The sequence below is a fragment of the Garra rufa genome, chromosome 9 (assembly GCF_049309525.1).
Source record: "Garra rufa chromosome 9, GarRuf1.0, whole genome shotgun sequence".
Classification (NCBI taxonomy): domain Eukaryota; kingdom Metazoa; phylum Chordata; class Actinopteri; order Cypriniformes; family Cyprinidae; genus Garra; species Garra rufa.
In genome coordinates this window covers 23,779,295-23,792,553 of record NC_133369.1, presented here as the reverse complement: position 1 = coordinate 23,792,553, position 13,259 = coordinate 23,779,295, and the positions used below count along the sequence as shown (strand labels likewise).

At 35.7% G+C, this 13,259-nt stretch overlaps 1 protein-coding gene across 1 annotated transcript in view; it reads right to left on the bottom strand.

Moving 5' to 3' along the window:
• galnt1 (UDP-N-acetyl-alpha-D-galactosamine:polypeptide N-acetylgalactosaminyltransferase 1) overlaps positions 1 to 11,706 on the bottom strand; it is a 101,816-nt gene extending 90,110 nt beyond the window's left edge. The window contains exon 1 of the mRNA XM_073846622.1: positions 11,584 to 11,706. The gene's annotated coding sequence lies outside the window, so the exon portion shown is untranslated. The remainder of the gene's footprint in view (positions 1 to 11,583) is intronic.
• Positions 11,707 to 13,259: the final 1,553 nt, after the last annotated feature.

Genomic DNA, 13,259 nt, shown 5'->3' with positions numbered 1-13,259 from the left:
CCGAACGAATATTCGAATATTCTGGTCCAGCCCTAAATAACAGACAGACAAAAAGAATGATAGGCAGACAGAAAGAATGATAGAATGACAGAGACAGAAAGAACAACAGACAGATGGAAAGAGCAATACTGTAGATAGAAAGACAGATGGGAAGAATGACAGATTGAATGACAGACAGAAAGAACGACAGAATGACAGACAGACTGAAAGAACAATAGATAGAATGATAGACAGACAGACACAGAGAGCCAGACAGAAAGATAGATAGAACAACAGAGATGGAAAGAACGACAACAACAGACAGACAGAAAGAGCAAGAGATAGAACGACACACAGATGTAAAAAAAAAATGACAGATCGAGCGACAGACAGAAAGACAGACATATTGAGACATAGATGAAAACATTACTTACACTGCATGCCTAATATTAATTGTAAATGAATCTATTTCTTTATAAACATTGTAAATATGTCTTCACAAAATACAAGAAACATTTCTCTGACAAAAAAAAAAACTATGATAACCTATTGAATGGACTGCACATCTGTCCCTCACAGCCACATTTTCTTTAATTTGTGAAAAATTCAATATGGCGTCCATGCTCACTGCAGTCAAAGAGTCCATTTGCACATTGGTGCAGGTCTTGACTTCAGTATGACATTGAATTATGCATATTAGATTAGTCCATCCCAAACAGCAGCCAGATAAATGAATTACAAGGCTGATGGCATTACAGTACGACTGGGTCATAAAAATCGAACGAGCTACGCTTTATCAGATTTCAGATCATCTAACATGCGTGCCAACCGCAGGAGCGCACATCCACGCCGCACTAAAGAACAGCGTGCACGCGGCAGCCAAACGCCCCGGGCAGGGGGTACTAAAGACATCGGAAACAGCTCTATTTTTGTCTGGCTGAAGTGTGCATATGATCCATGTGTGATGTGATGCACGTCTTTTTCAATCGGTTTGCTCGTCAGTTCAGGTTAAACAAAATATGCAACATGCACACTGTGGGATCGTATCACAAGATCACATGATTAGAATGCGGTTATCTAGTTATCAGCCATCCACAGCAAGAAGGGCCAAAACTAGGGTAGAGATGGAGTACTAGTTTATCTATTTTTTTTTCCTTAGTGGCAGTGAATTTAGAGATAATGCTTCTCAGACAGGATTTTAACATGCCGACAGTGTATTGTGCTTTACTGTGCGGTTAGACTTCCAGCATGATAAACTCTCTATGAGAAGTTGCGTCAATCATAACAATAAATTTCAAGGTAATTATAGTGACTTAGAATCGCCTGCTGTGAGAAATGACTGTTATTTTGCATAATCTGCCGGTTTATGATAGTTCTATGCAATAAACCTGCATCTTTAGCCTGTCTATTGAAGAGATGTGTATTCGTAAGATTTAGTCTTGGCCATTTATGCACATACAAATAGGCTGTATCGTTTTATGAGAACTGTGCTTTTGAAATTATATATATATCAAGTTTGGTTCAAATGTTAAATGTTCTTCTAAATGGAAAGAAACTCATTAAACTGTCTTTCTTATTCATACACACAGCCTTGGCAAGAAACCCCCTCAGTGTCAATACTGTATTAAATACCTTGGCATTTAGCACACTAAATACAATAAGCACTACCACTCAAAAGGACTTTTCCTCCTGCAAAGTGTGCACTTCACACATCATAGTTTGCATTGTGGGTTTTTTCTAATTTAGGGTTTAAGCATTCACATTTAACATGGGTGTGCATGTAGATGTGGAATTGTGTGGTCAATGCCAGACTGTTGAAGAGTACACGACACAGACGACTGCTGCAACTTCCGTTTAGGTATCTTTCAGAGGAACAAAGGCAGACTGTTTAGGGGAAGGTCAGGGACATCAGAACCTGCTGATTGTGTCACATGGTAAACTGCCTTCAACATAGGGCTGGACGATAAATCGAACGATATTGTGAGTAGGGATGCTCATATTGACCGTTTAACCGTTAACCGACAGTAAGAATTTTAACCGATTATTACTATCAGTTAAACGGTTTAAAAGGGTTTTTTTCTATTCTTTTTTTTTTTTTTTTTTTTTTACGTTTGCTGCATGGTGAAAGAAATAATGCTATTTGTAAGTTATCTGTTTACTCACGCGCGCATGTCGACACGTGCAGTGTGGCTGTACAGACATATTTCGCTTCACCTTTACTTAGTAAACAGATGTATTATATGCAACTCAATGACAAGTGGCGTTATTGGGTTATCAGAGAGTGAATCCGTGAGTGAATGTATTCAAATTCTGAATGAATTATAGTCTAGAAAGTACGCAATAGGCGCTCCCGTTACAATCACTGGAAAGCTATCACTCATCCTAGAGTAGTTCATCGCAATCTCATAAAGTTATTAAAAAGTAATAAAATAACCTTTAGACTGCACAATTAATCTCTTATTTATATAATGCCAACACTTTGTTTTAATAAGAGAGTTCGCGAAAGTGTAGAAGTCAGCAAAACTGAAACCGGCACTTTGGTTGGTGAGTGGATTGTAACATAGCCTCCTCTGATTGGCCACAGTGATAATCAAATCAACATACATGTCTGTGATTGGCTATTGCTGAACGCTGTAAAACACGCGCTTCTCCACACGCATATGACAGTGGATGGAAGTCCCGAACCGCAATTTGAAAGGGTTTTTGTGATGGTGTTTTTTTCGCGGATCTAAAAGTTAACAGGCAGCGGTCCTGCCTATCCATACAGCATGTGGACATGTTAAAAACTAGGCACACTGAGGTATTGGCTGGCCTGCTATATATTTTTATGTCCGACGAGAAGAATAAGACCGGTACCGTTCTTCAAAGCGCATAAAAGGATTCAGTGTGTTTTAGTTTTGTCATCTTAATTAGGTAGTTATTTAATTTAATATTTAATTTAACATATTTAGTGTAGGCCTATTTATATTATTCTTTTTTTTTTTTTCATTCAGATTTTCTCTGTTCTCAGAACCGCTGCTGATGAGCGATAATTTAAGTATGTCAATACAGCTTTTGTTGTTACTCTGTATGCTGCTGTTTGCACGTTAAAATGAAACATTTGCTTGTATTTTTAATGTATCATCACAGATACTCGTGCATTCTATTTTTATTTTAAATTATTATTATTCTAATTTTATCAGTTAACGGTTAATGTTCGGATAACGAGCAGCGGTTGTCGGTCAGGAAAATTAACCGAAATGAGCATCCCTAATTGTGAGGTGCGTTTAGTCAATGAAGCCGGTACTTTGATTAGTAGTAAATCTCCATCACGTGCGTTCCGCTCAGGTTCCGCTGGAGCGGCAATTAATACACAGAGACGTAAATCTCTGACAAGCTACGCCAAATCGATTTGGCGCAGCTTCCAAATGCAAATGGCACACTTAGAATCAACTCCAAACCTTTTACCTGGTTAATTGATGTAGAAAAAATGAAGGAATAGCCCACAACTGTCCATGAAACAGCTTTTGAGTCAACTGTCCAATTACTTATGGTCCCTTGAAAAAGGTGTGAGGTACATATTAAAGAGCTGTAATTCCTTAACCTTTCTACCAATTTGATGAGACTGCCCTAAAAATTAAAGCTCAGAGTGTGCACTTTAAGCCCATATTCATTGTATAACTGTAACTTGAATATGTTTTGGTCAACAACTAAAATAATAAAAATTGTGTCAGTGGACCTGACTGTATGAATCACAGCGGTGCATATAAGTTTTTTCGGTCTGGTTCTCATGAGAACACCTGCTGATTTGGTTTAGTACACACACTGCACATAAAAAACAACTATAAAAAAAATAAAAAAAACAATTATTTTATTTTTAAATACACTACCAGTCCAAAGTTTGGATACACTTCTACCATTCTCTGGTAGTGTACTTCTATATTGCAATAATTTCACATTCAACCTTCAAATTATTGTAGAAACAACAAAAAGACAGTATATTTTTAAGATTTGTTAAATATTTTTTTTATGACTGAAGGTGAGTATCACTGAAACCAATATTACGGATATCTCCAGGAAACTGTTCTTTTTTTCCTAATATTTAACCATTGATCATATTCATTCAACATTACAGTATAATTGAGAGCTATCAATTTTAACATTTATTAGACATTAAAAAATAGCAACCTCCAATTTAAGTGAACTTAAAACAATCTTGACATAAACCCATTATTTACCTGCTCTTCAGCAAGTAGGAAATACACCGAAATTGAATTGAAAAGTTATCAAACACTAAATACTGAATTAAATATAGAAGAATCCTTCAAATTACAAAAGTTATTAATTTCCTCTTTTTTCTTTTCTTCTTTAGTTTATAGACATCACATCAGCTGGGTTATTAGCTTATTTGGCTGCTACTACTTTAAGAGCTGCCACTGCCGAACAAGACACGGATCTGACATGCATGCTCATAATTTCATTCACGCTTTAATATGAAATTATACAGACTACAGGGCTTGTGAGCAGGGTCCAAACCTAGCCCCGCTCCTGCATTAATTGCAATATAAAAATTTTAATGCATTAAACTGGAAAAATTATTTGCCTGTTTGCGTGCTAATTTTAATAATTAAAAATTTTATAGTACACTTAACAATAAGATGCTAATATTTAAGTGTGTGTGTGTGTGTGTGTGTGTGTGTGTGTGTGTGTGTGTGTGTATGTGTGTGTGTATATATATATATATATAGTGCTTGCAAAAGTATTCATACCCCTTAATTTTTTCACATTTTGTTTTGTTGCAGCATTATGTTAAACTGCTTTAAATTAGCTTTTCCCCACATCAGTTTACACTCCATACACCATTATAATGACAAAGCAAAAACCAGATTTGCAAATTTTACAAATTTATTAAAATTAAAACACTGAAATAAGTACGTTGCATAAGAATTCATACCCTTAACTCAGTACATAGTTGAAGCATCTTTACAGCCTCAAGTCTTTTCGGGTATGATGTGACAAGCTTTGAACATCTGCCTTTGGCAATTATCTGCCATTCTTTGCCTCACCTTTTCACCTCTCAAGCTCTGTCAGCTTGGATGACATTTTCTAGAGTCCTAGTTGTTCCAATCGTCTTCCATTATGGATAATGCTTCTGTGAACTTTCAATGCAGCAGATTTTTTTCTGAACTCTTTCCTAGATCATTGCCATAATGCAAGTCTGTCACTGAGCTCTACAGGCAGTTATCTTGACCTCAGGACTTGGTTTTTGCTCTGATATGCATTTTCAGCTGTTAGACCTTTTCTGAGAGGTGTGTGTCTTTCTAAATCAGACTCATTCAAATGAATTTGCCACAGTTTAACTCCACTCGAAGTGTAGTAACATCTAGAAGCAATATGAATGCTCCTGAGCTAAATTTCTGGTTTCCCAGAAAAGGGCATGAATACTTCCGCAACAGGAACTTTTCAGTTTTTATTTTTAATAAATTTGCACAAATGTTAAAAACCTATATTTTGCTTTGCCATTATGGAGTAGGGAGTGTAGATTGATGTGGGGAAAAAAAGTAATTTAAAGTAGTTTAATATAAGGCAGCAACATAATAAAATGTGAAAAAAATGAAGGGGTATGAATAATTTCGCAAGGCACTGTATATATGAATTTTCATTATTTGCAAAACTAAAACCAGCAAACTTTATTTTGGCAGGTTGCCAGCAAGTGAGTAAATGCACTGCCGGGTTTAGGGCCTGCCGTGCAAAGTGTGTGTGAAGCGCGTCAGTGAATAAAATGTCACAGTTTTGCACTGTGCTGTGAAAACAGCAGCACATAGCCTAGATTTATGCTTTCAGTTTGAATGGAAATCTTATACAGTATTACAGTTAGTCAATCTAAAAGTCGTGATTGTCCATTAACCGCTGTCAATCATCTTCGTACACAAACGAGCGGTCTGAACCTTTATACGGCGCTTAAGATTTCTAGATTTGCAGATTTAGGATTTCTATTTCAAATAAATGCTGTTCTTTTGAACACAACAACACATTCACAAAAGAAATGTTTCCTGAGAACCAGACAGACGGGAGTAGCTGCTGAAAATTAAGCTTCGCCATAACAGAAATAAATTACATTTTAAAATACACATTTTTTTTTTAAATTCTAATAACATATTTTATAATAATACTGTTTTACTGTATTTTTTATCAAATAAATGCAGCCTTGGTTTGCATAAAAAACTTTTTGAAGAACCAAAACCAAACTTTAGAAAGAGCTGTTTCTAAAAAGTGAGAAGATGTAGCACAAAGACGCCTGTAACAGACATTTAAATACACAACTGAATAAAACTCTACATACCGTAGAAACACAAGCCACCTATTGTGAAAGCAAAAAAAAAACTGATATGGACAGACTCCACGTTTGAGAGAGAGCGTGAGAGAGAGAGGAGTGTTTGTTTCCTGTAATGATAATTCATCACGTATTCAGAAGAGGTGTTGAAAAAAGGTTCAAGATGTGGAGGTTTATGACTATGTATGTGCGTGCGTAATGATAAAACATCAAAGAAAAAAATCCAACTCCGAGCAGGACGGCGCTGCCAGACTTAGTTTCATAATTAACACACAAGCGAGATACGCTCCTGCATAATGAACTCTCTGTGAATGACAGCAAAAGAATCGCGGCTGTTTAACAGACCCAAACCAGTTATCACGGCGAGCTTCAGTCTCCTAATGACTCCTGCAGAGCACGTCCAGCTCCTGCTCTATAGAGACATTCAAGCCAGTGTAAAACTTCTGCTATCAGCCGTGTGTGGGAGTCATCTCGCTCTGAAGCATCTGTCTGGGCTATTCATATTTGCTTTTTGTGGTTCAGATATTACATTCAATGACAAGCCATAAATGTGTGACAGTAGCTCGGCTGCTTTTAAAAATAGTGTCGCTTTTATGCTAACAAGCTACTTTTGCCAATGAGTGTTACTTGTGTTACATTATAATGCCTATTACAACAGCAAGCTGAGGCAATAATCAAACACTTTCTTTTATGTGTAAAGAACTGGTGCATTAGGAGATATGAAATATAAGTGTTCATACCTTTCTACTTGACTTTTTTGAAAGAAATCTCTTATGCTCAAGGCTTCACTGTAAAAAAAATTCACCTATTTCAACAGAAAAACAAGTTCAGTTGCTGCCTTGAAAATATAATCAAACTGGCAAAGTTAATTCAAATTCAATTATATTAAACTGACTTAAAATTACAGGCAACCCTACATTTATTCTCACATTCTCCCAGTTTATTTGCTGTCGTTTAGAAAATGGTAATAAAATATGCCAAGAACTCAAGAGGTAAACTGTGTCAGAACAAATTAATCTTGATAATGTCAGATAATTGATAAAACATGGTCAGGTCCAATTTTTGGTCCCAAATTGTTATTAATTTTACTAGTAGTCCACTGTATGAAAATGTTTGGGTAAAATATGTCACAGTTTACTTGATTTTGCTATCGTCACTTACATAAATGAACTATAGCGTCCTGCACCCACTAGTACACACAAAAAAAAAAAATTATATATCTGTCGTCTCAATAATTTTTGGATTGACAACTGAATTGGTAACACTTTACAATAAGTGTCATTTGTTAACATTCGTTAATGTATTAACTCACATGAAAAAACAATTTATTACACTATTTATTAATCTTTGTAAATGTTAGTTAATAGAAACAGTTCATTGTTTGTTCATGTAAATTCACAGTGCATTAACTAATGTTAACAAACACGTTTGATTTTAAAAATGCATTACACTGCAAAAAATGCTTTTCTTACTTAGATCTTTTTGTCTTGTTTCCAGCTAAAATATCTGAAAATTCTTCAGAAAGAACAAAGTGAAAATTAAGTGAGCTTTTGCTTGGAACAAGCTAAATAATCTGTCAATGGGGTAGGCAAAATAATTAATTTCAAACAAAAAAAACAAGATTATTTTGTTTAGCCCATTAGCAGATTATTTTGCTTGTTCCGAGCAAAAACTCGCTTGTTTTTCTGAAAACAAGAACATTTTAACTTGTCTAGAAAATCAAAGAATTGTAAGGTATTTTGACTGGAAAAAAAAAAACACAAAAATTCTAAGTAAGAAAAGCATCAAGTTAACACTATTGTAGTTAACTAATGTTAACTAATGAACTATATTGTAAAGTGTTACTGTTATCGTGTATTAAAAAAATAAAAAAACTTAATTGGTTAAATTAAACTTTTTAAAAACATTTGTTGACATTATCCTATAATTACTTTACAGTGTACTTTTTTTCATTCAAAATACAGTATTTTTTAATTTAATTACATTTTAACACAATTTTTTACCTAAATTTTTTTATCAGCCTATACTCCAGTCTTCAGTCACATGATCCTCTAAAAATCATCAAATTACTGTTTAAGAAACCTTTTTCATTATTACCTTCAATATTCAAAACCGTTGTGTTTTTTCAGCTTTCTTTGATGAATAGAAAGTTCAAAGAACATTTGAAGTATAAATCTTTCATAGCATGTATTTACTTTCACTTTTGATCCATCCTCGCTGAATAAAAACATTCATTTCTTTTAATTATTAAACAAAACGATTTAAGAAATAATTAATGATTCGCTGTGAATCATTAACTGCACATTGTCATGATGATTTAAGCCTTAAAAAGTCTTAAAATGAACAGTGATCAGAACTTGCAGTTTTGCTAGTCTGATGTGGCTTTGTCATACTGATTCAAACCGATAACTCACTTTCTGAATGAATCATGTACCATCTCACAAGGGTCATTTGTTTGGGTAATACCGGTTGCTATGTATGTTTTGTTTGTATGTTTGCGTGCGTTATTTTAGTGGAAAACAGTTTCTTTACACATTCATTTCAGACTACAAGCTAACCACTGCTCTGTGTGCGTGTAGACCCATAACCAAACATGATATATATGCATTATAAAAAATTCCCCTCTGTCCTGACATTGGAAAAACTAATGTACTTAAATAAACATACTAGCCTTCTAAATCCCAAGTCAGCACTTGAGAAAAGACGAATAGAGAAAGAAGAAAAGGAGGAGGATGTAGTTGAAGTAACAAATGATTCTCACTTTCCCATGAATCCCATGTGTGTTTAAAGGGAAGGGCCAACCAGTCATATAACACTACAACAGGATCCATGTTTTAATAGGTCCGCAGTATTACCCAGAATGCAACAATAGTGAATAACGTACCAGTCTAATTTCAGAAACCGGCAGTGATCTATGTGTGTGTGGCTGGAAATAGAGGGACATAGTGAACAGGAAACTTTCAAGGCTTTATGGTTCTATTCTCAAAACAGCTAAAAAAAGCTTGTTTGTTTTAAGAAAATCTTATCAAAAATCTAGAAGAGTGAGAGGAAATAATAATGAGGAAGGTTTCATGCAAAGCATCCACAAGCTGTAAAGCCAAATTTGGTGTAGAAATCGGACTGAGGTACAACTGCTCTTCCCCCAAGCCCGTGTTTGCAACTTCCTTTTCCTCTCACAGACGATTACATGCCTCAAGCACAGGCTCTTTCAAACCAACACAGCTAACAAGCTACACACACATACTCAAAGCCTCACAAAAGAGCGGGAAACAGGTTGATGGAGAGGGCCGTGATGCAAAAACTGCACCCAATGCAGAAAACAAACACAAATTGATTACCAATGCAAAGCCTGCCAGCAACAGCAAGTACAATTAAATACTTCAATTTGCAATCATTCAGCCATTTTGTGGTGTAACTCAGATCAATATGCATTACTGTCTATTTAAAGTTTAGAGTGCTATACACGCACACTCGCATTAAAAACAAAACTACTGAGAATAAAACGGCACTTTTCAAATCGCTGTTTCATTTGTTTCTTTATGTTACGCAAAAATAACATTTAAAGAGGCTTGAACACTTTTTATCATCCCCTTGTTATTATATTTTGTTTCTTTGAATGCCTTATATGCAGTGTTGTTTTCGTCAACGATGACGATGACGAAATCATTTCGTTGACGCCACTTTTTTTCATGACGATAACGAGACGATGACGAGATAAAAATGGCTCGTTGATGACTAAAACATGACGAGACGTGTGTGAGTTTTCATTGACGAGGCGAGAATAGACGAAAATGTTAGTGAGTGGTCCGTCAGACGTTTAAAATGCATGACATTTCCGCTTATTGTGCATGCCAATTAAAACTTAAAAAGTATCTGACGCTATGGCAAGCCGTTTTAGCATTAAATACTCTTTGCTATACTAGTATGGCAAGCCGTTTTAGCATTCCATCCTTGTTTGTCTTTTATGTTCTAAACCATTCCTTCATTATTGTAATTATTGGTGAAAATAGTCGATCCGGAAGCTCACATTGTGTTGAACTATAGATCTGCTATTTTCAGAACTTATAAGTGACACTACCCAACAGCAAAATACTTACTGACCTACATTAATTTGTTAAAAGACTACTTTTTTCCCTTTTTTTGACTAAAACTAGACTAAAACCTTTTTGACTTTTCGTCGACTAAAACTAGACTAAAACCTTTTTTACTTTTCGTCGACTAAAATTGGACTAAAACTATCACATATAGAAGTGACTAAAATTTGACTAAAACTAAGAAGCATTTTAGTCCAAAAGACTAAGACTAAGACTAAATCTAAGATGGTTGTCAAAAGCAACACTGCTTATATGAATACGTTTTGTTGTTTAGCTCCCCTGGTGAAAAATTTGCACTGCATGCGGCTGCTTCGTTTTCAGAGAGTGATTTCTGATTTCCCTTGAGTCTGAATCTCTAGATCTTAATCACTATAATTTGTGACCCTGGAACACAAAACTTTGAAAAAAAAATTGAAATTAAGATTTATACATCATATTTTTGTTAGAATAGGTCAATGCTTGGCTGAAATACAACTATTTAAAAATCTGGAATGTGAGGATGACCAAAAATTAAAAAAAAAAAAAAATCACTTTTAAAGTTGTCCAAATGAAGTTCTTAGCAATGCATATTACTAATCAAAAATTAAGTTTTGCTATATTTACTGAAGGAAATTTACAAAATATCTTCATGAAACATGATATTTACTTAATATCCTAATGATTTTGGGCATAAAAGAAAAAATATATAATTTTAACCCAAACAATGTGTTGTTGGCTATCGCTACAAATATACCTGTGCTACTTAAGACTGGTTTTGTGATCCAGGGTCACCTTTATGCGTTGGGATTGGGATGATCAATGCATTGGGAATTTTAATAATTAAAAAATAATTAAAAAAATAAATAAATCATTTAAAAAAAAATCCTGTGACCTATGTATACACTGCTGGACATTGTTACTGCTGAAATTAAAAAAAAAAAATTGTAAGGGTGTAAAAAGTGTTTTTTGTTTTTAAGTTTGCCTTGTAAAAGTCCACAGGGCTAAAAAAAAAAAAATCTGAAAAAAAAATTACATTCCATGAGGAAGGACTGCAATTGAATTCTTTGCTTTCAGGCCATATAAGTGCTAAACTGCTTCGTTAAATGAATCATGCATTGTGAGTAAAACTGAGCTGCCATTAATTCACACTTTGTGTAATAAAGAGACTAACCATAATCACATAATGACATAATTGTCTGCTGTATATTCAGCGCATACCTGTTGAACTGAGGTCAGAGTGTGTGAAGGAAGGAGGTCTCGTATCCTACAGCGCAGGGGCTCCAGATGAGGGGAGGAGCTTGAGGTCCCGCCACAGAAACCCGTTACTCACGCATGCTCCCTGTAACATACAAAGACAAGCGTTAGTCACATATATAACACTTTTAATAAATATTGTGCTAATACAAACTATTACTCTAAATAAACCGCATGCTGTTTATCAGTATTACTCAGAAAGTGAAGCACTTTGTACATCAGTGGCGTTTTATCCACATCATGAATAGACTAATTACAACAATTCAGCCGCTCAAAAACCATCACTTTTTATCACACCCAAATCGAAATGATATTGCAAGGGCTTAAAACAAAAAAATGATCAGTAAGCAAAGCAGTTTTTAGCAAATAATTTCAAGGTACCCTTTTGTGCCGCCACCATCTGTACAAGCGCACCCTCGTGAATCATAAAACGACAGAAAGACAACAATCGACCACATGAGGCGCAACATTTCAGACAAAGCCTGAGAATTTCTGTTGTAAATGCAAAAACTAGTGGGTTTCTGAATATGTCATCTACAAATAAAAGTTGATAAACATATCAGGATGTCCCACATTTCAAAATGTTTCAAGAGAAATAAAGTAGGATGACCATTCTAACCGGTGATTAAGATTTAGAGATTCAGACTCATGGGAAATCAGAAATCACTCTCTGAAAATGAAGCAGCCGCATGCAGTGCAAATCTATCAAGAGTAAAGGCATGATCGGAAACGACTTCGAGATTATTTCAGACAGCCTCTCCTCCTCCAAGTTGGTGCTCCATCCAGTCTAATATATTCTTTTCCTTTCCTTCATTACCTCCCTCTCTCCTGCATCTCAACTGAAGTGTTCGTGTGTGAGTTTGTCGAGATGATGGAGTCAGAATCAGTTATTCGGGGTTATTCTCTTACACGCGGCTCAGGCGTACCGCATTCTGAGCTAAGATGAATAAAAGATCAGCATGCAGCCCAACATCTCTATCAGATGGAGAGTGACACTCGCACACACAGTATGCTGTGGGGTCTTGAGCGAGGTGCTGGTCACTGAGCTGCTCCGCTTCATCAAAAGCACTTTTCTAATCCCTCACACACTGTACAGACCTTTCCACAGACCACCGCACAACACACACACACACCACATCTGAACGCAAAGACTGTGTTTGTTAGACAAACTTCCCAAAAAGCTGATTGTGTTTCTGAGGTGTTTGACATTGCTAGCGCTAGAGCCTTTCCCAGGAACCATGGCAACGGCTGCTAGGTGAACAAAGGCCCAATTAAAGACTCTCATCTAATGTGGGCAGGTCACTACGGCAACAAATAGCCTTTATATCCTGCACAAGATACAGAAACACACAAAATACACACATACAAACATATTTCATACATTCCCCCAGCATTTCATTTTGTCCACTTGTTAGCCAGTTTCTTTCACTTTACTTCAGTTTTATAGACCTTTTTCCTGAGTAAACGATGAGCGCCGCCATTACGAATTCTAACGTCAGATTGAATGCTTTTCTGTTCCGGTTTCCATAGGAACCCATTCAAATAGCGTCCATCTGTTTTTAATGTAGCTAACGTCCGCTGCTTCGTGTCATCTACACACTCATTAAAGTGAGGCACTGACAAATGATGGTCATTGCGAC